We start from the raw sequence: 23,147 nt of genomic DNA on the forward strand, positions 1-23,147 counted from the left end.
GCAAAGATTCAGACTGACTGAGCAACTGAACAACGATTCCTGTTATCCTGCTTAGAAATATGAATGTGTCTGCACAGGATAGAGGGATTTGAGGGGAATTTATACACAAGCCCAGACTTTCTCTTTTGGTCCTAGTTTCCCCTGTGTTCCTTTTTTTTTTTTTTGCTAAAAAACAAAAACAAACAAACAAAAAACCAAAAAACCTATTATAAGATAAAAGATAAACTTTCTGGAGATTTAAATACTTCAGATGGTAAACTTTCAATAGTTTTGTAGCTTTTTAATCATCATGCTCTTTTAGCTTTAACAATCCCTCATTTAAAATTACTAATTTTCCTTAAGAAAATAGGGGAAACGCTTCATAACATTGATCTTGGCAGTGATTTCATGGCCCTGACATCAAAAACAGTGGCAACAAAAGCAAAAATAGCCAAGTGGAACTACATCAAACTAAAAAATCTTCTGCAGAGCAAAGAAAACAATCCTATCTCCCATCTCATTGTCTTTTTCCTACTGAAACTTTTCATCCCCACTATTTCCTTCTGAATTATATGACCTTATGGTTAATCATTATAATGTGCAGATTAATTCTGCATCTTCATGTCCTGTTCTAAGCTGACAGAAATGAAGGAAATGAAGGAAGAGAAGATACCAATTAAGTCATTTACCTCTCCTTTCCCAAGAGATTTTTAAATTAGATATTGCAAGGCAAAGAAATCAAACCCCCTTGCCATTGATCAAGTCATATTAAAGCTCTAGATTGCCACCTGGTAGATATTGCTTGACTGCTCAAAATTATAGATTTAGGTCTCTTCAAAAAAGGCATCTACTTCTGCAAGAAGAAGAATAGTTCTACAGTTAAGTGTTGGTTCAGTTATGAGCTGACCAAGTATTCCCACATATTGTATCTGTGTCAGCTAAAACAGGGACTCCAGTGTCCCTCACAGGGCAAAGATTCACACTACAGATACCCACTTCACAATCCCCAGCTGTAAATCATAAGTTCCTGCAATGGCAGTTGTTCAAAATGTTGGAATTAAATCATCATTAATTAGGTCCTAAAATGTTCTTATTATTACTAATGTGGTGTTATCACCAAAATACTGCCAATGAATCATCAAAAGCATTGAAAACAAAATGTGAAGATGATGATGATGATGACTATAATAACTTGTAGTCTAGTCTTGATGCAGGTAACATGCATACTTGGTTTTGAATCCACTGTACTGAGATTAAACACACATGCTGCAAGTTTCCAAGCTATGTTTTAGAAAAATAACATTTAATGAGTATATAAGGTCACCATATTTTTCAATTAAAAAAAGATACCAACTGAGTTTCAGACTACAACACCTGAAGTAAAAACTGATTGTCCTCTTGAAAAAGTAAAGTTGCTGATTCACTTTAAATAGCCATTAAAATAAATGTCTAGGTCCAAGTTGGAGTTACTCCTGCCTGGTATGCCATGTCAGCAAACTGATACAGGTAACTTTCAAGTCCCAAGAAAAGTTTCATTTGACCAGAAACACAGTGTATCCTGTCAACCAATCCCCACATGCCAAGCCAATTCAGGGTTCTATATGTATTTCCTTTTTCCTTATTCATTTTCTCTTCTTTATTTCTTACTCTTTATCCTATAAAAGCATCCTGCCTTCCAGCCCATTATGAAGTTCTCTGGACCCCGGCAAATGAAGACTGCTTGCTTCATGAAGTGTTAAATAAAGTTTGTTTGTATCATCTAAATTATCTTTAGTTATTTTAAGAGAGCTTAATCTCTACTTATTTCCTGCCACATGATAGAGAGAATACATTTTTAAAGCTACAAGATACAGTTTCTAGGTCAGAATTATTTATATTATAATCAACCTAGATATATAAAATATTATTCATCCTAAACTTCAGTTGATGTCTAATAAAAAAAGCAAATTCAAGAATTCTGGACATGATTTCATTTTTATTCTCATTAATCTTTTGCTAATAAAGGTAGGTGTGTGTGTGTGTGTGTGTGCGCTCAGTTGTGTCTGACACTTTGTGACTCCATGGACTGTAGCCTGCCAGGCTCCTCTCTCCATGGGATTATTCTGGCAAGGCTACTGGAGTGGGTTGTCATTTCCTTCTCTAGGAGATCTTCCTGACCCAGGGATTGAATGCAGGTCTCCTTCGTCTCCTGCATTGGCAGGCGGATTTTTTACCACTGAGCATCTGGGAAGATCTTTTGCTGATAAATACAGTTATGAATTTTAATTGTTCCCCAAGATTAGAATCATAGATAATTGAGTAAGCAAAACTGCATCTGAGTTTGGATCAATATTTTATAGGCCTAGAATTTCATAAGAGGAACTGGACTCAGTTAGCACTTCAGAAACCATGTCCCCCCAAAACCGAGTTCCCCTGACAAGTACGATTAACCTCTCTATCCAAAACCTAATTGCCTTTCTTGTCTGACTCCTGTTCCCCTCAGGATTGAGAAGCATCAAAGAAAAAGGGGGATTGAAACTGAACAGGACTCTGTGAGTCCCTCCCATGTACAAAAGCCCCTGTGTATCCCCTACCCTTTCTTGTTTGTAGAAAAAGATTTTACTCTCCTTTGCCTTCCTTGAGTTTCAAAGAGTAGGCTCAAATGTTTACTAATTAGAGAAATGATGATATGCAGAAACAAAGGAAAAGCAATTAAGAAAGATAGCTTGAACAGTAGTTCAGTGATAGGACAGTCTTCCTCAAGGAATATACATAAAATCAGATGCATACCTTTGGGTTCTTATGCAGAAACTAAGACCCCTGACCAGGTACTGGATGGTGATTATATGCTGACCTCAGTCTGGTTGGAACCTGAAAGTTGATGATTGAAATTTCTGAAATACAACCTCATCACCTAACCACCACCACCCAGTCAAAGGAAAGTCATGCACCCTGCAACCCTCACTCCAAATATTGCATTTAAAAACCCTTCCCTGAAAACCATAGGGGAGTTTGGGTCTTTTGAGCATGAGCTACCTGTTCTCCTTGCTTGGTGCACTGCAAATAGACACTATACTTTCCTTCACTGCAACTTTGTGTCAATTGATTGGTTATTCTGGGTAGCAGGCAGGTGAACCCAAGTTGAGTTCAGTAACACTTCCACACACTAATTCATATCTACTTAATTTTGTAATTTGGAAGGAGACCAACATATCCATTTAGGGATAGGCACACCCATTTGAAAATAGTTGTTATAAAAAAAAGTATGTATGCTTATCCTTATGTACATTGAATGCACCATTAAATTTAGACACAAAAATGAAAAATCTGAAATCAAGTAAATTCCTAGGTAAAGTCATTTAAAATATTAAAACTAAACAACTTAGAAAGCATCACTACGAACAAAGCTAGTGGAGATGATGGAATTTCAGTTGAGCTATTTCAAATCCTGAAAGATGATGCCGTGAAAGTGCTGCACTCAATATGCCAGCAAATTTGGAAAACTCAGCAGTGGTCACAGGACTGGAAAAGGTCAGTTTTCATTCCAATCCCAAAGAAAGGCAATGCCAAAGAATGCTCAAACTAGTAAAGTAATGCTCAAAATTCTCCAAGCCAGACTTCAGCAATACGTGAACCGTGAACTTCCAGATGTTCAAGCTGGTTTTAGAAAAGGCAGAGGAACCAGAGATCAAATTGCCAGCATCCACTGGATCATCGAAAAAGCAAGAGAGTTCCAGAAAACATCTATTTCTGCTTTATTGACTATGCCAAAGACTTTGACTGTGGGGATCACAATAAACTGTGGAAAATTCTGAAAGAGATGGGAATACCAGACCATTTGACCTGTCTCTTGAGAAACCTGTATGCATGTCAGGAAGCAACAGTTAGAACTGGACATGGAACAACAGACTGGTTCCAAATAGGAAAAGGAGTATGTCAAGGCTGTATATTGTCACCCTGCTTATTTAACTTATATGCAGAGTACATCATGAGAAACGCTGGGCTGGAAGAAACACAAGCTGGAATCAAGATTGCCGGGAGAAATATCAATAACCTCAGATATGCAGATGACACCACCCTTATGGCAGAAAGTGAAGAAGAACTAAAGAGCGTCTTGATGAAAGTGAAAGAGGAGAGTGAAAAAGTTGGCTTAAAGCTCAACGCTCAGAAAACTAAGATCATGGCATCTGGTCCCATCACTTCATGGGAAATAGATGGGGAAACAGTGGAAACAGTGTCAGACTTTATTTTGGGGGGCTCCAAAATCACTGCTGATGGTGATTTCAGCCATGAAATTAAAAGACGCTTACTCCTTGGAAGGAAGGTTATGGCCAACCTAGATAGCATATTTAAAAGCAGAGAGATTACTTTGCCAACAAAAGTCCGTCTAGTCAAGGCTATGGTTTTTCCAGTGGTCATGTATGGATGTGAGAGTTGGACGGTGAAGAAAGCTGAACGCCGCAGAATTGATGCTTTTGAACTGTGGTGTTGGAGAAGACTCTTGAGAGTCCCTTGGACTTCAAGGAGATCCAATCAATCCATCCTAAAAGAGATCAATCCTGGGTGTTCATTGGAAGGACTGATGTTGAAGCTGAAACTCCAATAGTTTGGCCACCTCATGTGAAGAGTTGACTCATTGGAAAAGACCCTAATGCTGGGTAGTATTGGAGGCAGGAGGAGAAGGGGACGACAGAGGATGAGATGGTTGGATGGCATCACCGACTCGATGGACATGGGTTTGGGTAGACTCCTGGAGTTGGTGATGGACAGAGAGGCCTGGCGTGCTGCAATTCATGGGGTCGCAAAGAGTCGGACACGACTGAGCGACTGAACTGAACTGAACTGAACTGAACCGAACCGAACTGAAACAACTTAAACTTTTCATCATCCACAAACCATTCTGGCCCACTCTTGCAAAAAAGCTCACAAGGCAATTTGGGTTGAAGGCATTTTTCTTCTTTAACTCTTCCAAGTGCAGCTTTGAATTAGCATGTTCAATAAAGCAAGTAACACTTCCACTTGATTGCTTGAAACCATTCTTGACCCTCATTTCATTCTAGTTGGAGGTAATTACTTGCTGCTAATGCAAAGTGCTGAGGACAGCCTTAAATTCTGTTGAATTATTATGTAGATTGGGAATCAGACCTCTCCAATTTTTCTCTTAAAACAGCACCATAACTCTAATTTCTACTTTGTCAGACTCAAAAGTCAACCTCTTTTGAGTGAAAACTTCTTACTTAAAATAAGATATTGATTTTGGACCTGGTGGGAGAAATGGGTGAAATTCTTTGGAAATGAAGTCAGGAGTGAATATCAGTAATAGGAGAGGTGAAGTGTATACTTTCAGGATCTAATATACATCACCTCTTATCCTCTTTTTTTTTCAAACCTGGGGTACTGAAAATACAAGACTGTGTAGGTAATCTAAGTAGCAACTCCAAATTTAACCAGAGTCACTGGATAATTTTGTTGTTTTATCTGAGTCTAGATGAAAACTCTGAATATCAACTTATTTAAATTCAAATCAATCATTGCTGTATACTAAGAAGTCATCTCTGGATTAATAGTATTTACGGTAAAATGGAACAGGGTTTCTCTTTGCCACATTTCTGGAATCAATAAAAAAAACAACAACAGTAAAAGGCACTTTTTTCTGTGAATACCTAAATGACTTCATAACCATTACTCCACTCAGGAAAAATGATTCTTATAGCACAGTGAGGGGGAGAGAATGCTTGGCTTTTATCAAGACTAATGGAGATTGGGATGCAAAGTTCAGCTGTCAGGAAAGAAGCAGTTGCCACAGGCCTGGAGAACTGGAGGAAAATTTACTAATTGTTTCTTCCTAAACCAAGAAGCTTGTTGTTTTACTCTCCTTCTTTCATGAAAAGTGAAGCACAGGATCATATATATACCTAACAAGGGTAAATTAACTATCTTCCAAAATTATAAAAGATGACAAATGCAATAACATAACCTTAAATACATGGGGTTGTGCATTCTGTACTTTGAAATTTAAGTCTACAAAATATCGAAAACATCACACTTGAAAAATTGACCTGGCGGGAGATGATTTATCACCTCCATTCCTCTGGGGAGGGCAGGCCCCAAGCACAATTCCTACGGCATCCTTACTATTTTCCATTTTCTAAAATTATGCTTCTGGTCTAATCAAAATACTACTTTGACACAGACGTTTTTTAATCTTCCTTTTGTTTCCCCCCACAAAATCACCTCAGGTATCACAAATCCACTTTATTGGAAACCATAATCTTGTACTTAAAGAACAACTCAGCGTTAACCCCGGGCCCTCTGGACACCTTTAATCCGGTTTAGGTGAGTCCTGAAACCTTAGAATGCCTGATAGGGCTCAAGTCAGTAAGGAGGGTTTTACAGACCCTCTCTGTGTAGGCCCCACACCCAAGCCCCTTTACCCTGTGACTGGCGTGACCCTGGCACTTCTGCTGGGTCAGGAGGGAATCCAGCCAGTCCCAGTTTCCCAGGAGAACCACTCCAAGCTGGGCCCAAGCTGCCCAGCATCCCCAAGGCAGGAGCGGCACCATCTGTCTTGAGCTTCCAGGTCTCTTTTTTTTTTTCAAAAGATCATCAGATGTTCGCCTAAGTTGGTTTTCCTCAATTCGCTAAGCTTCAAATGCAAGGAAAAGACAATTTTTCCTCAGGTGAATTCTGGGGATAAAAAGCTATAACTTCAGATCCAAAGCTGATCTGAAAACAAATGCTGAGGAAGGCAAACTAGGGGAGAGGAGCACAGAGCAATTTCCAAGAAAAACCAGCATCATTAGGCTGATGCTAAAATCGCCTGTGAACCTTAAAGCCTGCCCTTAATGAAGGAAGCTGCTTTCTAGGGAATGTGCTAGCTTACATCCACAAATGAATTCGTTTGGAAGGATGGTTTTTCAATTTACAATTCACTCATTCATTCATTTGTTGGTCAGTGAGTACATATTGGATACTTATATCTGCCAGACTCTGTGTAAGGCCTTGGGGATACACAGCAAGCAAATGGACAAAAATCCCTACCTCCGTGTGGCTCACATTCTCATGGGTGAAGACAGGGTTCAAAATAAACAATTAGAGGAATAAGTAAAGAAAGATAGAAAGGGGGAAATTTAATTTATTCTTGGTACTTTAAATACTTTTTACACTCAGCCTTTTGGGTGTGTAATTAAACAAAAATTCTCTGCTAAACAAAACTTTCTATTTTTCATAATGAATATCACATTTCTTAGCTCCAGATCATCTTGACCTATAAACTATTAGCTGTGAAAGTGACCCGATAGCCATCTATTTCTCCCTTTTGAAAAATGAAAGCAGTTGCACAGGAATTGTTGCCAGTGTTCTCAGGCAGAACCAGAACGCGTTTACTTCTAGATTTCTGGCCCCCTATATCCAGGGAAGCACTTGTGCATCCTACCAGGATGAAAACTCTCGCCTTGGGCAGGCTTAGGGTAAGAGAAGCAGCAGCGGGGACACACAGGACTCCTTGCTTTTGATCCGTCTATGCTCAAAACTCTTGTGTTCCTCAGCACATGACCACTAAATGAACTACCTACTGGACAACCACAATCCTCCTGCTGCACCCTACGTGTGCAAACTCACACCCTACTTTTGTTAAAGAACACAATAGTCAGGTATACTCCAGAGAAAGTCCGCACCAATTGAAATGTGTATGACTGGAATCTTGGCAGCTATAATGTCTTCGTATTTTAGAACTGGTTTCCATGAGCTAGATGTAATATCTTGTCACAACAATGAATTGAAAGCATTCATTATATACTAAGACATCAGGGGAAAGAAAAAAAAAAACCAGCTAAATTCTCATGTTACTTGTGTCTGATTATTCATGGTTGGAATTAGATAGCCTTCTCCCCAACCTGCTGGAACAGCGGCCCCCAATCTTTTTGGCACCAGGAACCAGTTTCTTGGGAGACAATTTTCCCACAGACTGGGGCTGGAAGGGGGATAGTTTTTGGATGATTTAAGCATATTATATTTATTGTGCACTTTATTTCTATTATTATTACATCAGTTCCACCTCAGATAACCAGATATCAGATCCTGGAGAGTGGGGACTCCTGTGCTAGAAAGAGTTGTGGTGTTGAGGGAACCTGGGTTTAGAAGTACTTCAGGACTGCCTGCTGTAGGCACTGTTATTATGTTGATGATAATGTGAACTTCTCAGCATGGGATATTATATGACACAAAGATAAAATCAGATTTATTTTAGAAGGAGCTGTCAAGTAACTTTACTGAATGCTGCCTGTTACATGTTCAGTGCAAACCACTGAGTACAACACTGTATATTTAAGAAGGAACAGAGGTAGTAAGTATCTAAGTGGCTTGTGTGCTACAAGAAATTACACAATGTCTTACCCATCACCCAAGCTCACAGAGTTGATAATCCTGACATTTGGTCAGCCACAGCTTCTGTATTTTGCCTCCAACTGCTATTTAACTAAAGTTGTGCCCAGTTATGACAATTTTTAGTTAATATTCACAATAAAAAAGTTTTCAGTGAATCTCTACAAGCATAACTAAGCTCTAGCCATCCAGTGAAACCGGCTATGATTGTCAGACCTGCGATTTTTGTGTTTGTGTTTTGTTTTTGTTATGAATCCCAAAAGACTGGTGGCAGAAAGGTGAGGAGCTAGAGAAGGCAAAATGGGTGCACTCCAAAGTCTGTAACTAAGCTTGGCACGAAAGGGAAAGGTGTTTGCAGCTGCCACTGCAGTATGGACCTTATCATCATTTTCTTGAACTTGATTGAGATGAGAGTTAGAAGAGAGGCAGTGTGGGACAGCAGACTTTTTCCAGCTGCGGCAAAAGACCAGGTTTTAATTCCCAGTTTACCGCTCACTATGTAACCTGCCCAAGTTATTCTATTTCTAAGGATCTCAAGTTTCATCACCCTAAGGGAGCCAGAAGACATTGCTTCTAAGGTCCCCTCCATTTAATACACGTTTAAAATAGTCTGTCATCAAAAGTACAGTAACATGAGTTTGTGTGAACTAACATTTATTAATTTTTTTATATTACAAGCATCACATTGTACTCCATTATATCAGTCTTATTTATTTATAAAGACTTGGAGATTCTCCCCTAAGATGGCAGAGGAATAGGATGGGAGACCACTTTCTCCCCAACAAATTCATCAAAAGATCATTTGAACGCTGAGCGAATACCACAAAACAACTTCTGAATGCTGGTAGAAGACACCAGGCACCCAGAAAGGCAGCCCATTGTCTTCAAAAGGAGGTAGGACAAAATATAAAAGATAAAAAGAGAGACAAAAGAGTTAGGGACAGACCCGTCCCAGGGAGGGAATTGTAAAAGAGGAGAAATTTCCAAATACCAGGAAACCCTCTCACTGGTGGATCTATGGGGAGTTTTGGAATCTCAGAGGGCAACATTACTGGGAGGAAAAAATAAATAAATAAAACTCACAGATTACGTGCCTAACTTCAACTCCCAGTGGAGAAGTAGCCCAGATGCTAGCGTCCGCCACCAGCAAGCAGGGGCTGAACAGGGAGGTACGTGCTGCATTGCTTAGGGTAAGGACCGGGCCCGAATGCCCTGAGGACAATCTGAGGGAGCTAATATGAGATAGCAACCCAAACCGTGGGATAGCCAGAGAGAACAACAACAAAAAAGACAAAAGAGAGAGAGAGAACTATCCCGCAAAAAGCCCTAACCTAAGGCACTGCTGGGCCGCTCATAGAACAAACGACTGAGCAAATACCAGAGGAGAGCTAGCCGACAGCAGAATGGCCCATTCCCCGCCAGAGGCAGGGAGGCAGGCAGGCAACAGCCAGAGCAGGAAAGGGGCAAACTCAGTCCCAGAGATGGCAGCCTCTACCAAACTGCGAGCAGGCTCCCAGTTTCTAACCAAGTCTTACTGGGATCTTGGATGGTTGACATCCTCCAGTAGGGTCACAGCCAGAGATCAGCTCCCCAGAGGAGGCACACGGCACACCTGAGATGGTGCTCCCACTGCACACCCAGGAAACCGAGCTGCTGGGACAGGGGAGGTGATAAGATGCACCGCCAACCTGGGAGAGTGCCCTCGCCAAGCACCTGGTCTCCTGAGCTGCCCGGACCTGGGAAGGGCACAAAACGCAGGCCCAACTGAGTCTGCGCCTTTGTGGAGTACCCAAGAACCTGAACCTGAGCAGCTTAGACCTGGGAAGTGCACACAACCCAGGGCCCGCCTTAGACAGATCCCCTGCAGAGCAACCTGGAGCCTGAGCAGTGTAGACCAGGAAAGCACACACGCCACGAGCGGAAGCAAACCCAGTGTGGCCCAGACACTGCAAGCACTCCCTACACATGTCAGTGATATTTGTTTGCAGTGTTCTTCCCTCCCTGCAGCACAATTGAACAAGTGAGCCTAAATAAATGACCACCTTCACCCCCTTATGTCAGGGTGAAGTTAGATACTGAAGAGACTTGCAAACAGAGGAAGCCAAAATAAAGAAGAGGGAACCACTTTGGAAGTGATAGGTACAACAGATTAAAACCCTATAGTTAGCATTGGCTACATTGGAAGGGACCAGTAGACCTTGAGAAGAAGTATAAGCTGAAACAAGGAACTATCTGAAACTGAACTGATCCCACACTGCCCTCAACAGCTCCAGAGAAATTCCTAGATATATTTTTCTGTTATCATTTTTTAATTCTTTAAATTAAAAAAATTTTAAGTTCTTTATTACTCCTTTAATTTTCATTTTTAAAACCTACTATTACCTTGCAAAAAAAAGACCCTATTTTTAAAGCAAATTTCATATATATATATATATATATATATATATATATATATATATCTTATAACTTCTGTGATTTTGTTTTTTTTTTTTTTAATATTGTATTTTTGAGAGTCTAACCTCTACTCTAGATTTTTAATCTTTACTTTTTGGTATTTGTTATCAATTCTGTACCTTTAAGAATTAAATCTTCAGTACTCATTTTTACTTAGAAGTGTGATTACTGGCTTGATTGCTGTCTCTCCCTTTTGACTCTCCTTTTTCTCCCCCAGGTCACATCTATCTCCTGCCTCCCTTTCTCTTCTCTGCTTAACTCTGTGAATCTCTTTGGGTGTTCTGGGCTGTGGAAAACACTTAGGGAACTGATCACAGGCTTGACTGGTTTCTCTCCTTTTGACTTCCCCTCCTCTCCTCCTGGTCACTTCTATCTCCTTCCTCCCTCTTATCCTCTCTATAGAACTCCGTGAACCTCTCTGAGTGTTCCAGACTGTGGAGAGCAAATAGGGAATTGATTACTGGCTAGATTGCGCTCCCCCCTTTGATTCCCCCTCTTCTCCTCCTGGTCACCTCTATCTCCCTCCTCCCTCTTCTCTTCTCCATGTAACTGTGAATCTCTCTGGGTGTCCCCTACTGTGGAGAATCTTTTCACCATTAACCTAGATCTTATATCATCGGTGCTGTATGGATGGAGAAGTCTTGAGGCTACTGTAAGAATAAGACTGAAAACAACAGGCAGGAGGCTTAAATCTAAAATTTGAAAACACCAGAAAACTCTTGACTCCAGGGAACATTAATCAACAAGAGCTCATCCAAAAGCCTCCATACCTACACTGAAACCAAGCTCCACCCAAGAGCCAACAAGTTTCAGAGCAAGACATACCAAGCTAAATCCCCAACAATGCAGGAACATAACCCTGAGCACAAAAATACAGGCAGCCAAAAGTCACACCAAACCCATGGACACCTCAAAATGCACTACTGGACACTTCATTGCACTCCAAGGAGAAGAGATCCAGCTCCACCCTCCAGAACACCGACACAAGCTTCCCTAACCAGGAAACCTTGACAAGCCACTCGTCCAACCCCACCCACAGGGAGGAACCTCCACAATAAAGAGGAACCATAAACTTCCAGCATGCAGAAAGGCCACCCCAAACACAGCAACCTAAATGAGATGAAAAGGCAGAGAAATATTCAGCAGGTAAAGGAACATGATAAAAGTCCACCAAACCAAACAAAAGAGGAGGAGATAGGGAGTCTACCTATTTATGAGGACTTCAGGGCCTAATAATCATAATAATACTGACAACAACTAGCATTTATTGAACACTTACTTCATGCCAGGTTTTATACTAATGAGTTGACTTTACCTGACCTCAGAAATCCCTCCTTTCTAATATGTGGTCACTACAGCCACATCTTCTGTATCTTGTCTCCAACTGCTATTTAAATTAGAGCTGTGCCTAGTAATAGCAATTGTAACCCAATACTCATAGTTAAATTGCTAATTCTACTACATGCCTCAAATATACGTTTTAGTGAACTATACATGAGTAACTAACCTACAACTCAGTGAAGCTGGCTGTGGGTGCCAGTCTTATGATTTCTGAGTTGCACATGTATTTGCATTTACATAATTAAATAATCACAGTGACACTATGAAAGTGGTACTCAGATTATTCTCATTTTCAGATAAGGAAATGGAGAGGTTAATTAACTTAAGCGAAGTCATTCAGCAGGTAGGTGGCAGTCAAATCCCAGAGTCTTCCATTCACGAATATAAATTCCATGATGGTAGCAACCATGTCTATCTCGTTTGCCTCTGCCTCTCCAGTGCCTACAGTAGGGCCTGACATACAGCAGATGATCAATAAATACATACAGAACGAGTGAAGGGTTAACTCTTATCCCTTACTCTCAACCACACTGCCGGATACATCACATAGTCAACCCTCCCAGTGATCTTGTAAGAGACAGTAAGTAAGGCCCTAGTGGTGAGCACAGGTAGATTAGTATCATTTCTTTCATCTCTGCTCCTGGAAAACCAAGTGAAACTGTGCATATTTTGTTGGCCTTAAGCCCCTTCCTTTTGCACAAAGGATGATAGAACTATGGAGTGTTTGGGTCAGGGAGCCCAAGTGGATAAGCCTGCTTCCCTTGGCCTTTGCTCTGGAAATGGCATTCCCATTGACAGTGGGTCCTAATTTTGCAAGGAAAAGCCAGCTGGTTGATCAGTTGTATGAGTGACCATCTCTTGTAGTAGTTCTGATTAGTTTTCATCATGCCTCTGCCTTTGGACCATGAATAAGATTGTCTCACTTTTCTATCACCAAAATGGTTACCTGTTAATATATTTCCAGCCCTAACAGAAGAGAAATGAGAAGGGAGATGGCTTGAGTGTCCCAGCGGCACTCAGCCTGCTATCACTAGTGCCAAGCAGGGCCATCCATCCCTTAAGAGTTAACAGAGCATCCCTGAGATAAAGTGGACACCGCAGCTGAAGCCACGAGGGCTCAGAGTGCAGCCACGTCCATCTACAACACAAGAAAGCAAAGGCAGCCTCCTGAAGGAAAGATTTGCTCCCAGTTGAAAACATCCAGCTCTGTGGAATCCAGGAGGACTGATTGTTTAGTAAATATTTCAGCAGGAACATCAGCTGTGGAATTTGGATGCTTAAGTGTTGCAGATAATTAAATGTAAATAATTAAAAATTAATAATGTTTGAAATGTTAAGCATAATGAGACAGCTGATATCATATAAGAAGGGGTCCACTCATCCTGAAGATTTGCTGGCCGCCTTCAGGGCTGAGTCACAGCAGAGATGGCTTGCGTCAGTTCCTGGTAGTTCCAGGGATGTAGCGCTTCACTCCAACTTGGCAAAAGGCACTCACTACCAACAGATGTCTTCTGGTCCACACCACTGTAGTACTCAGATCTTTCCAAAGGCTCTATTCAGAGCTGTTACTGGGGCGTGTGTGAGCAGGGGCAGGGGAGAGCCTGTAAACGTACTTCCAGAAATCACACTTGCAGTCTGAAGGTGCTAGAACTGAAACAAAGATGAATCCACATTTGTTTAGTGAATTATGTAATGGAAATAAGCTCCCTGGAGAATTGTTCCATTTAGTCTTTTCTCTTGCTCTCTCATCTTCAATCATTTCCCTATTCCTCCCCAGTAGCTACTTCTCTTCATTCTAAAAATAATATGCTCAAGTGTTCTTCCTCGTACAAAGCAAATTCTCTCAACGTGTCTCCCTGTAAAAGCCTCTCCTTTCTCCTTTCTCTCCTCATCAAATATCTTGAAAGAGTGGAGCACATTCCCTCCTCCCTCTCTGCAGCCCTGCTTTCCTGGTGTGGCAGCCTGACCCTGCCATCACCACACCACGCACAAACTGCTCCCAGCAGTTACTGATGCGGTACTGTCCCATAAATCTAATACTCTCTCTTTTTAAAAATCTTTTTTGATTTATTCATTTCTTTATTTTTCTGACTGCACTGGATATTTGTTGCTGTGTGTGGGTTTTCTCTAGTTGGGGGGTATGGGGGTCTACTTGCAGTACACAGGCTTCTTATTGAGGTGGTTTCTCTTGTTGCAGAGAAGGGCTCTAGGGCGTGTGGGCTCAGTAGCTTTGGCACATAGGTTTAGTTGCTCTGAAGCATGTAGAATCTTCCTAGACCAGGGATCAAACCCATGTCCCATGCATTGGCAGGAGGATTCTTAACCACTGGGCCATCAGGGAAGTCTCAATGCTCTATTAAGACTTCTCCATAGCATCTTATACTTGCAACTCTATTTTTCTGAAATAATTTTCTCCTCTGGTTTAAGTTCTAACATTTTCTCCTGATGCTCCATCTATCTCTCTGGTGACCAGTGTTTAGTTCCTGGCCTGCCCTCAAAGGTGAGCTTTTCCCCTACATTCTTTTCTTCTCTATACAAGGCCCTGCAATGCAAGTCCAACAGAGAGAAAGCCAGAAACATAAACATGTGAAATAGATGGGATAGGAGGGGTATAAGACAATAGGGAGTGGTGCGGTCTGTGGTAAATGGATATTGTATACCGTCATGCTAAAGGCATTCAAATTGGAAGAGTCATTTTGATCTCTTCAGCAGCCTTACCAAGAGCAAGGAATTATAAGCATAAATATTAATGGTCAGGTAGGACAGAGGAGAAAAAGGCATGTTTCTTTTATGTTCTCCTCTGGTAAAGATGGGACTGATATTAGTATCAGGGATGGTTGCTGTTGGTTTGCTATTGTTTTTTCTTGTCATGGTACACAAAGAAACAACATCAACTGAACACAAAGTACCCTGGCCAACTGAATGCATTCCTTTCCTGTTTTTCCTTGAGATCTGCATGCACTCTGTTTAAGAAATGCTTGTTGCCTTGTATAGTACATTTGCTCTTTCTTCTTCAACTCAGAAGACTCAACTCTTCCTCACACCACCTTCTATCAAGCTATCAACCATTCTCTTAAAAAAAAAAAAACTATTGGGAGTTTAAGATGGTTTTAGACCATGAATGAATGAAAATATTTGCAAATTATTCAGCAGATAAGAGGTTAATATCCAAAATATATAAGGAACTCATACAACTCAATAGCAGAAAAACCCGAAACAATCCAGTTAAGAAATGGGCAGAGAAAAATGAACAGGCGTTTTTTGTTTTTCTTTCCCAGAGAAGATCCACAAATGCTAACAGGCACATGCAAAAGTACTCAACATCACTAATCAGGGAAATGCAAATCAAAATCACAAACTATCACCTCACATTTGTCAGAATGACTGTCATCCAAAGGACAAGAAATAACAAGTGTTGCTGAGAATGTGGAGAAAACAAAACACTTGTACACTGTTGGTGGGAATGTAAGGGGGTGCAACCACATGGGAAACAGTGTCAAAGTTCCTTAAATATTGTTTTGGTATTTATTTGGTAAACAAAACTACTGGATTTTCCAGCAATCCTACTTCTGGGCATATAGCCGGAGGAAATAAAAATAGGATATCAAAGAGATAACCACATTCCCATGTTTCAGTTCAGTTCAGTTCAGTCGCTCAGTTGTGTCCGACTCTTTGCGACCCCATGAATTGCAGCACGCCAGGCCTCCCTGTCCATCACCAACTCCAGGAGTTTACCCAAACCCATGTCCATGGAGTCAGTGATGCCATCCAACCATCTCATCCTCTGTCGTCCCCTTCTCCTCCTGCCCCCAATCCTTCCCAGCGTTAGGGTCTTTTCCAATGAGTCAACTCTTCGCATGAGGTGGCCAAAGTATTGGAGTTTCAGCTTCAACATCAGTCCTTCCAATGAACACCCAGGACTGATCTCCTTTAGGATGGACTGGTCGGATCTCCTTGCAGTTCAAGGGATTCTCAAGAGTCTTCTCCAACACTACAGTTCAAAAGCATCAATTTTTCGGCGCTGAGCTTTCTTCACCGCCCAACTCTCACATCTATACATGACCACTGGGAAAACCATAGCCTTGACTAGATGGACTTTTGTTGGCAAAGTAATGTCTCTGCTTTTAAATATGCTATCTAGGTTGGCCATAACCTTCCTTCCAAGGAGTAAGTGTCTTTTAATTTCATGGCTGAAATCACCATCGGCAGTGATTTTGGAGCCCCCCAAAATAAAGTCTGACACTGTTTCCACTGTTTCCCCATCTATTTCCCATGAAGTGATGGGACCAGATGCCATGATCTTAGTTTTCTGAACGTTAAGCTTTTTAAGCCAACTTTTTCACTCTCCTCTTTCACTTTCATCAAGAGGTTCTTTAGTTCTTCTTCACTTTCTGACATAATGGTAGTGTCATCTGCATATCTGAGGTTATTGATATTTCTCCCAGCAATCTTGATTCTAGCTTGTGCTTCATCCAGCCCAGCGTTTCTCATGACGTACTCTGCATATAAGTTAAATAAGCAGGGTGACAATATACAGCCTTGATGTACTCCTTTTCCTATTTGGAACCAGTCTGTTGTTACATGTCCAGTTCTAACTGTTGCTTCCTGACCTGCATACAGGTTTCTCAAGAGACAGGTCAGATGGTCTGGTATTCCCATCTCTTTCAGAATTTTCCACAGTTTATTGTGATCCCCACAGTCAAAGTCTTTGGCATAGTCAATAAAGCAGAAATAGATGTTTTTCTGGAGCTCTCTTGCTTTTTCGATGATCCAGCGGATGTTGGCAATTTGATCTCTGGTTCCTCTGCCTTTTCTAAAACCAGCTTGAACATCTGGAAGTTCACTGTTCACGTATTGCTGAAGTCTGGCTTGGAGAATTTTGAGCATTACTTTACTAGTGTGTGAGATGAGTGTAATTGTGCAGTAGTTTGAGCATTCTTTGGCATTGTCTTTCTTTGGGATTGGAATGAAAACTGACCTTTTCCAGTCCTGTGGCTACTGCTGAGTTTTCCAGATATGCTGGCATATTGAGTGCAGCACTTTCACAGCATCATCTTTCAGGGTTTGAAATAGATCAACTGGAATTCCATCACCTCCACTAGCTTTGTCCGTAGTGATGCTTTCTAAGGCCCACTTGACTTCACATTCCAGGATGTCTGGCTCTAGGTGAGCGATCACACCATCGTGACTATCTGGGTCGTGAAGATCTTTTTTGTACAGTTTCTCTGTGTATTCTTGCCACCTCTTCTTAATATCTTCTGCTTCTGTTAGGTCCATACCATTTCTGTCCTTTATCGAGCCCATCTTTGCATGAAATGTTCCCTTGGTATCTCTAATTTTCTTGAAGAGATCTCTAGTCTTTCCCATTCTGTTGTTTCCCTCTATTTCTTTGCATTGATTGCTGAGGAAGGTTTTCTTATCTCTCCTTGCTATTCTTTGGAACTCTGCATTCGAATGGGTATATCTTTCCTTTTCTCCTTTGCTTTTTGCTTCTCTTCTTTTCCCAGCTATCTGTAAGGCCTCCTCAGACAGCCATTTTGCTTTTTTGCATTTCTTTTCCATGGGGATGTTCTTACTCCTGTCTGCTGTACAATGTCATGAACCTCTGTCCATAGTTCATCAGGCACTCTGTCTATCAGATCTAGTCCCTTAAATCTATTTGTCACTTCCACTGTATAATCATAAGGGATTTGATTTAGGTCATACCTGAATGGTCTAGTGGTTTTCCCTACTTTCTTCAATTTAAGTCTGAATTTGGCAATAAGGAGTCCATGATCTGAGCCACAGTCAGCTCCTGGTCTTGTTTTTGCTGACTGTATAGAGTGTCTCCATCTTTGGCTGCAAAGAATATAATCAATCTGATTTCGGTGTTGGCCATCTGGTGATGTCCATGTGTAGAGTCTTCTCTTGTATTGTTGGAAGAGGGTGTTTGCTATGACCAGTGCGTTCTCTGCATAATGTCACTTATAAGTGAAATCCTAAAAAAAAATAAAGCCAAGCTCTTATAAACAGAGAGCAGAAAAGTGGTTGCCATGGGCTGGTTGGTGGTGGTGGGGGAAACAAGAAATAGCTTGTAAAAAGGTATAAATTTTTAGCTGTAAAATCTATAAGATTTGAGACACTAATGTAAAACATAGGGACTAGGGACTTCCCTCATAGTCCAGTAGTTAAGACTCCACACTTCCAATGCAGGGGATGTGGGTTTTATCTCTGACTGGGGAACTGAGGTCCCACATGTGGTCCTAAGACCCCTTGTACCAGGAGAGAAAAACAAATAAACAAACAAAAACCAAAACAAATGAAAAAAGAAGTGGTTACATTTAGGACTTCCCTGGTGGCATAGTGGATAGGAATCTGCCCGCCAATACAGGGGACACAGGTTTGATCCCTGGTCCAGGTAAACTCCACATGCTGCAGAGCAAGTCAGCCCATGCCCCACAACTGAGCTTATGTGCCACAACTGCTGAAGCCCACACACCGCAACTACTGAGTCCATGAGCTACAACTAATGAAGCCCTTATTCCTAGAGCCTGTGCTCCACAAGAGAAGCCACTGCAATGAGAAGCCTGTACACCACAAGGATGAATAGGTCCCTGCTTACTGCAATTAGAGAAAGCCTGTGCATAGCAATGAAGACCCACTGCAGCCCAAAATAAAATAAATAAAAAAACATAATGACTGTAGCTAATAACACTGTATTGTATAACTGAAATTTGCTAAGACAGTAAAACTTACATATTCTCACCAAAAAAAAAAATGATGGGAAATGTAGTATGGTTTTTAACTGTGCTGATAATTTAACATGATTATTATTATTTTTATTAACATCCTGGTTACAAACTTATGGGTTTTGAATGATTTGCCTCTTTCCTACTTCCCCCACCCACCTAATTCCTATTATTTCAGTGTGTGAATTTGCAAAACTTTGGTCTTTCGGAAAATCGTTTATTGTCAAATCATCAAAAACTACAATCAAACAGAAATGACAAACAAAACCAAAAATCACCTGCAGGCTAGTTTAGGACCTCTGCTCTACAACCCCTCCTAGAGTGATCTTAATCTTTTTTTTTTTTTTTGCTTCTATTAACTCCTGCTATGTTGCTGATCCCCAGACCTATATCCTCCAGTGCAGGCCATCTCTAGAGAGGGAGATGATATTTGATGGTCTACAAAACGTTTCATTGTGGCATCTCCAAGGAATGTGTCTAGAATGAGCCTCTTACTGCTTTCCTTCACAACTCCCCCAGCCCCACCAACAGTCACACAGGCACACACACAGGTTCAACTTCCTGTTGTAAGTTGGATTGTGACTTCAGACTCAGTTTTGAGTCTCTAGTCTTACCCAACTTTCACTGTCAGTGGGTCACAAAGTCCTATCAATTCTTCCTTTGGTTTTTTTTTTTTGTGTTTTTTCTTTCTTTACAATTGAAGTATAGCTGATTTTCAATGTTGTGTTAGTTTCAGGTGTACAGCAAAGTGAGTTAGTTATACATACACATACATCTTTTTTTTTTTTTAAAAAAGATTTTCTAGCACAGGCAACTATACTCAATATTTTGTAATAAATAAGGGAAAAAATCAATTTTCACTTTGAAAGAGATTTTACATTCCACCGTTTTGCACTCAATTCTGCTCTCACTTCCCTCGTTGAAGATTTCATCTTTTGCCTGAAAAAATCCACTGTTTCTCTGACTCCATCCCTTCTTTTCACCAGTGTATATTACACACTGAGGTTTCAGACAGACTGAGAGATGGGAGACGAAATAAGCTCAGCTTTCAGAATCAGCCTTAGCTCTTCATGGGCCTTTCTGAAGGGAGTGAGTTATGGGGATAAGTGTTATTTTTCAGCTAAATTGGAAGAAAAAAGCCAGACAATATCCTGAGAATCAACTAGATTTGATGGCTGTCAACAGTGAATGAGCCTGATTTTCTGAGCATATGGCACTTAGATGGCGGTTGGGAGACATTTACTGAATGCAGGTTGGAACACTGGTGCCTTAGGAACCTGGAAACTGCCTGCCCACTTCCCCTGCACCAGTTTGATTTTGGATTCTATCTTAAAATCCTTCTATCGGCAAAGAGAAAGGAGGACCTGTCTCCTATTAAGTCAGAGGATGTTTATTCTCCTTCCTGGGAGAATAAGCACTAGACTGAATTTGTATTCTCTGGCACCTCCTGTATCTTGGAGGTGCCAGAGAACTGATGATGGAGTAAGGGAATGACTTTGTCAACAAGGGGATACTTTCTTTTCTAGTCATACCTTCTGCTTCTACCCAAAGGAAGCTCTCTGAGCCTGAAAGTGTTCAAGCATTAGCTAATTATGCTTAATAAATAAGTTATAAATATTGTCTACCTCTATGATTTTCAAATTTCCATTTGAAATGGTTATCTGAAGCAAATTTCTCTACTTCAGAATTCACTCGCTAACTTCCAATTGAAAGTGAAAGTGAAGTCGCTCAGTTGTGCCCGACTCTTTGCGACCCCATGGACTGTAGCCTACCAGGCTCCTCCGTACATGGGATTTTCCAGGCAAGACTGCTGCAGTGGGTTGCCATTTTCTTCTCCAGGAGATCTTCCCAACCCAGGGATTGAATCCCGGGTCTCACGCGTTGTAGGCAGACGTTTTACCGTCTGAGCCACCAGGGAATTTCCAATTACCTGACTGTTAATGAATAAGCTTCCCACCTAGCATGTAAATTTTTTCATAACAGGGCCCTACTTACCTGTCCACTTTCAGCCCTCAACTCATTTACACAAGCACTGGCTGGAACCCACTGAGCCCAGTGCTGTTTTTGGAACATATCCTATGTACACCCTTTTTCTGCTTTTGCTTAGTTTTCCCCTTCTATCTGGAATGTCTTCACTTTGGCTCCTCCCATCATCCTTTGAGGTTCAGGTTAATTATTTCCTCCTGCAGACCTTCCCAGTCCCTGAGCTCCCTACCCCTTTTAAAACTGGATACAAGGCCTTTTTCTTCTAAATCCTAAATTACATAGGAATTCAACCAATAATTATACCAATAAGATATACTACATGGCCCTTCCAATACTTACTGTATCATTTCAGACTACAGTTCATTTTTAAAAATTTATTATCTGTGTTAATTTCTTGATATTGACCATGATACTGACCATCAATTCTGCATCACACTGGACAACAAAATGCCATATTCAATTCTTAGACATGATTCCCTGTCTCCTTTGCAGTTCCTCTTCTATAGAACTATTATTTATTGAATCTTCTCAGGGATTCTGAATTCTTCTAATATCATATGTTTATGTTACCTATTTCTATGTTTAAATAATATTTACCTATTCACAACTTCCAAATATGCATCTTCAGTTTCAATTTTCATCTGGACTTCAAACTCATATAGCTAAGAGCCAGCTCAGACATCTAAGACTCAGCATGTACAACTGCATTCTTGAACGTCTCTAAATCTAGGAAGGGGAAGAAAAAGAGGAATTATTTTTTAAAAAGAAAATAACCCCTATTTAAAAAGAAGACTTTTCCAGTGGTCCTAGAATCCCCCACTTCTAAAAGGGCCTTGGAATCATCCAGTCCATTTCCTCACATCTGGATGAAAACTCACATCTTCTGGTACAAAGTCCAATGTTCTTTCCACTACAACATCATGTAACCTCTTCTATGGGCCTTAGAAAGATCTTTAGTAGCTAAGATTCATTACCAGTAGCTCAACAATTAATGTAATTTCAAAGATAAGACATAAGCCTGAAAATAAATCTCCCAGATTTACTCCATTTGGGCAATCTCACAAATATTATTTAATTATTTATCATGATACTCTCTAAGGGTTGACCTCACAATGGGAACTAGTGCAAAGAAAGGCTTCCTTCTCCCTCAGACTTTAACAGCACATGCACACAATGTCTCAAGTGAAAAACATCCTTCAGTGAAACTTTGCTAGTAACCTTTCCTCCAAGGGGAAACGCTCATTACTAAAAAGAAACGGGCCAACATTTTTGGTATGTATGTTTTCTTTACTCTATTTTAGAGTATGAACAACCAACTAAACTGCAAGTTTGGTTCTTAATTCGATTGAAGGTAGATCTATTGTTTCAAATAAAATACAATGAATTAGATATTTGCTTTAAAGATTTGGGTATCAACAAAATAAAGAAAGCGATAGACTGGGACAGTACTTACAGTACATATGACAAAGGTGTAAAAGCTTAATTACATCATGAGCTACAAGTTAATGTAAAAATGGTAAGATCCTGCAAGTGTCAATGAACAAGTTACAAAAGGAAATCATATAAGAACAAACAAATATATGCAAAACTTTTAACCCAATAGAGGCTTTTACTGACTTTTTTTTTTTTTTAAATTAAGGATGTTTTTTATGTCTGCAGAAGACAACCTTCCTCTTACACTGGAGGAAAGTTCAGAGTGCTTGTGGAAACTGAAAAATGAAAGTCGCTCAGTGGTGCCTGACTATTTGCAACCTTATAGACTGTAACCTGCCAGGCTCCTCTGTCCATGGAGCTCTCCAGGCAAGAATACTAGAGTGCGAAGCCTTCCTTCTCCAGGGGATTTTCCTGACCCGGGAATCAAACTGGGGTTTCCTACATTACAGGTGGATTCTTTACCAGCTGAGCTACCAGAGAAGTACTTAGGGAGTTAGGACCGATTCCTGGTTCTTTCCTGTGTTAACAAATGACTGCTTAGAGTCTCCAGCTTTGGTGAGAAATCGGTATAATACCTCAAAGGGTTAGCATTAATTGTACCTAAGATGTTATATACAAAGTCTGGCACAGAATCCACAACTAGTTAAGTGTAAGCTCATGCCAGTAGGACCTAATTTTATTCATGTCTGTACTCCCAGGGGCTAGATAGTGCCTGGCCTTTTCAGATATTTAATAATAATAGTAATAATAATTCTTGAATTATATTGCATCAAAATGATTTGAATTACCACCTTACAATAAATCTTTTTTACAAATCCCAAATGTTTTGTTGTAAATGTTAGGATCAAAGGTCTTAAGTTTTTG

General features: G+C 40.6%; 1 protein-coding gene and 1 pseudogene across 2 annotated transcripts in view; one reads left to right on the forward strand and one right to left on the reverse strand.

Moving 5' to 3' along the window:
• ST6GALNAC5 (ST6 N-acetylgalactosaminide alpha-2,6-sialyltransferase 5) overlaps positions 1-23,147 on the reverse strand; it is a 204,138-nt gene that overhangs the window by 115,472 nt on the left and 65,519 nt on the right. The gene's annotated exons all lie outside the window — the stretch shown is intronic.
• On the forward strand, positions 601-1,177 carry LOC145507881 (transcription initiation factor TFIID subunit 9-like; annotated as a pseudogene).

The sequence above is a fragment of the Giraffa tippelskirchi genome, chromosome 5 (genome assembly GCF_054371585.1).
Source record: "Giraffa tippelskirchi isolate mGirTip1 chromosome 5, T2T-mGirTip1v1.2.pri, whole genome shotgun sequence".
NCBI classification, from domain to species: domain Eukaryota; kingdom Metazoa; phylum Chordata; class Mammalia; order Artiodactyla; family Giraffidae; genus Giraffa; species Giraffa tippelskirchi.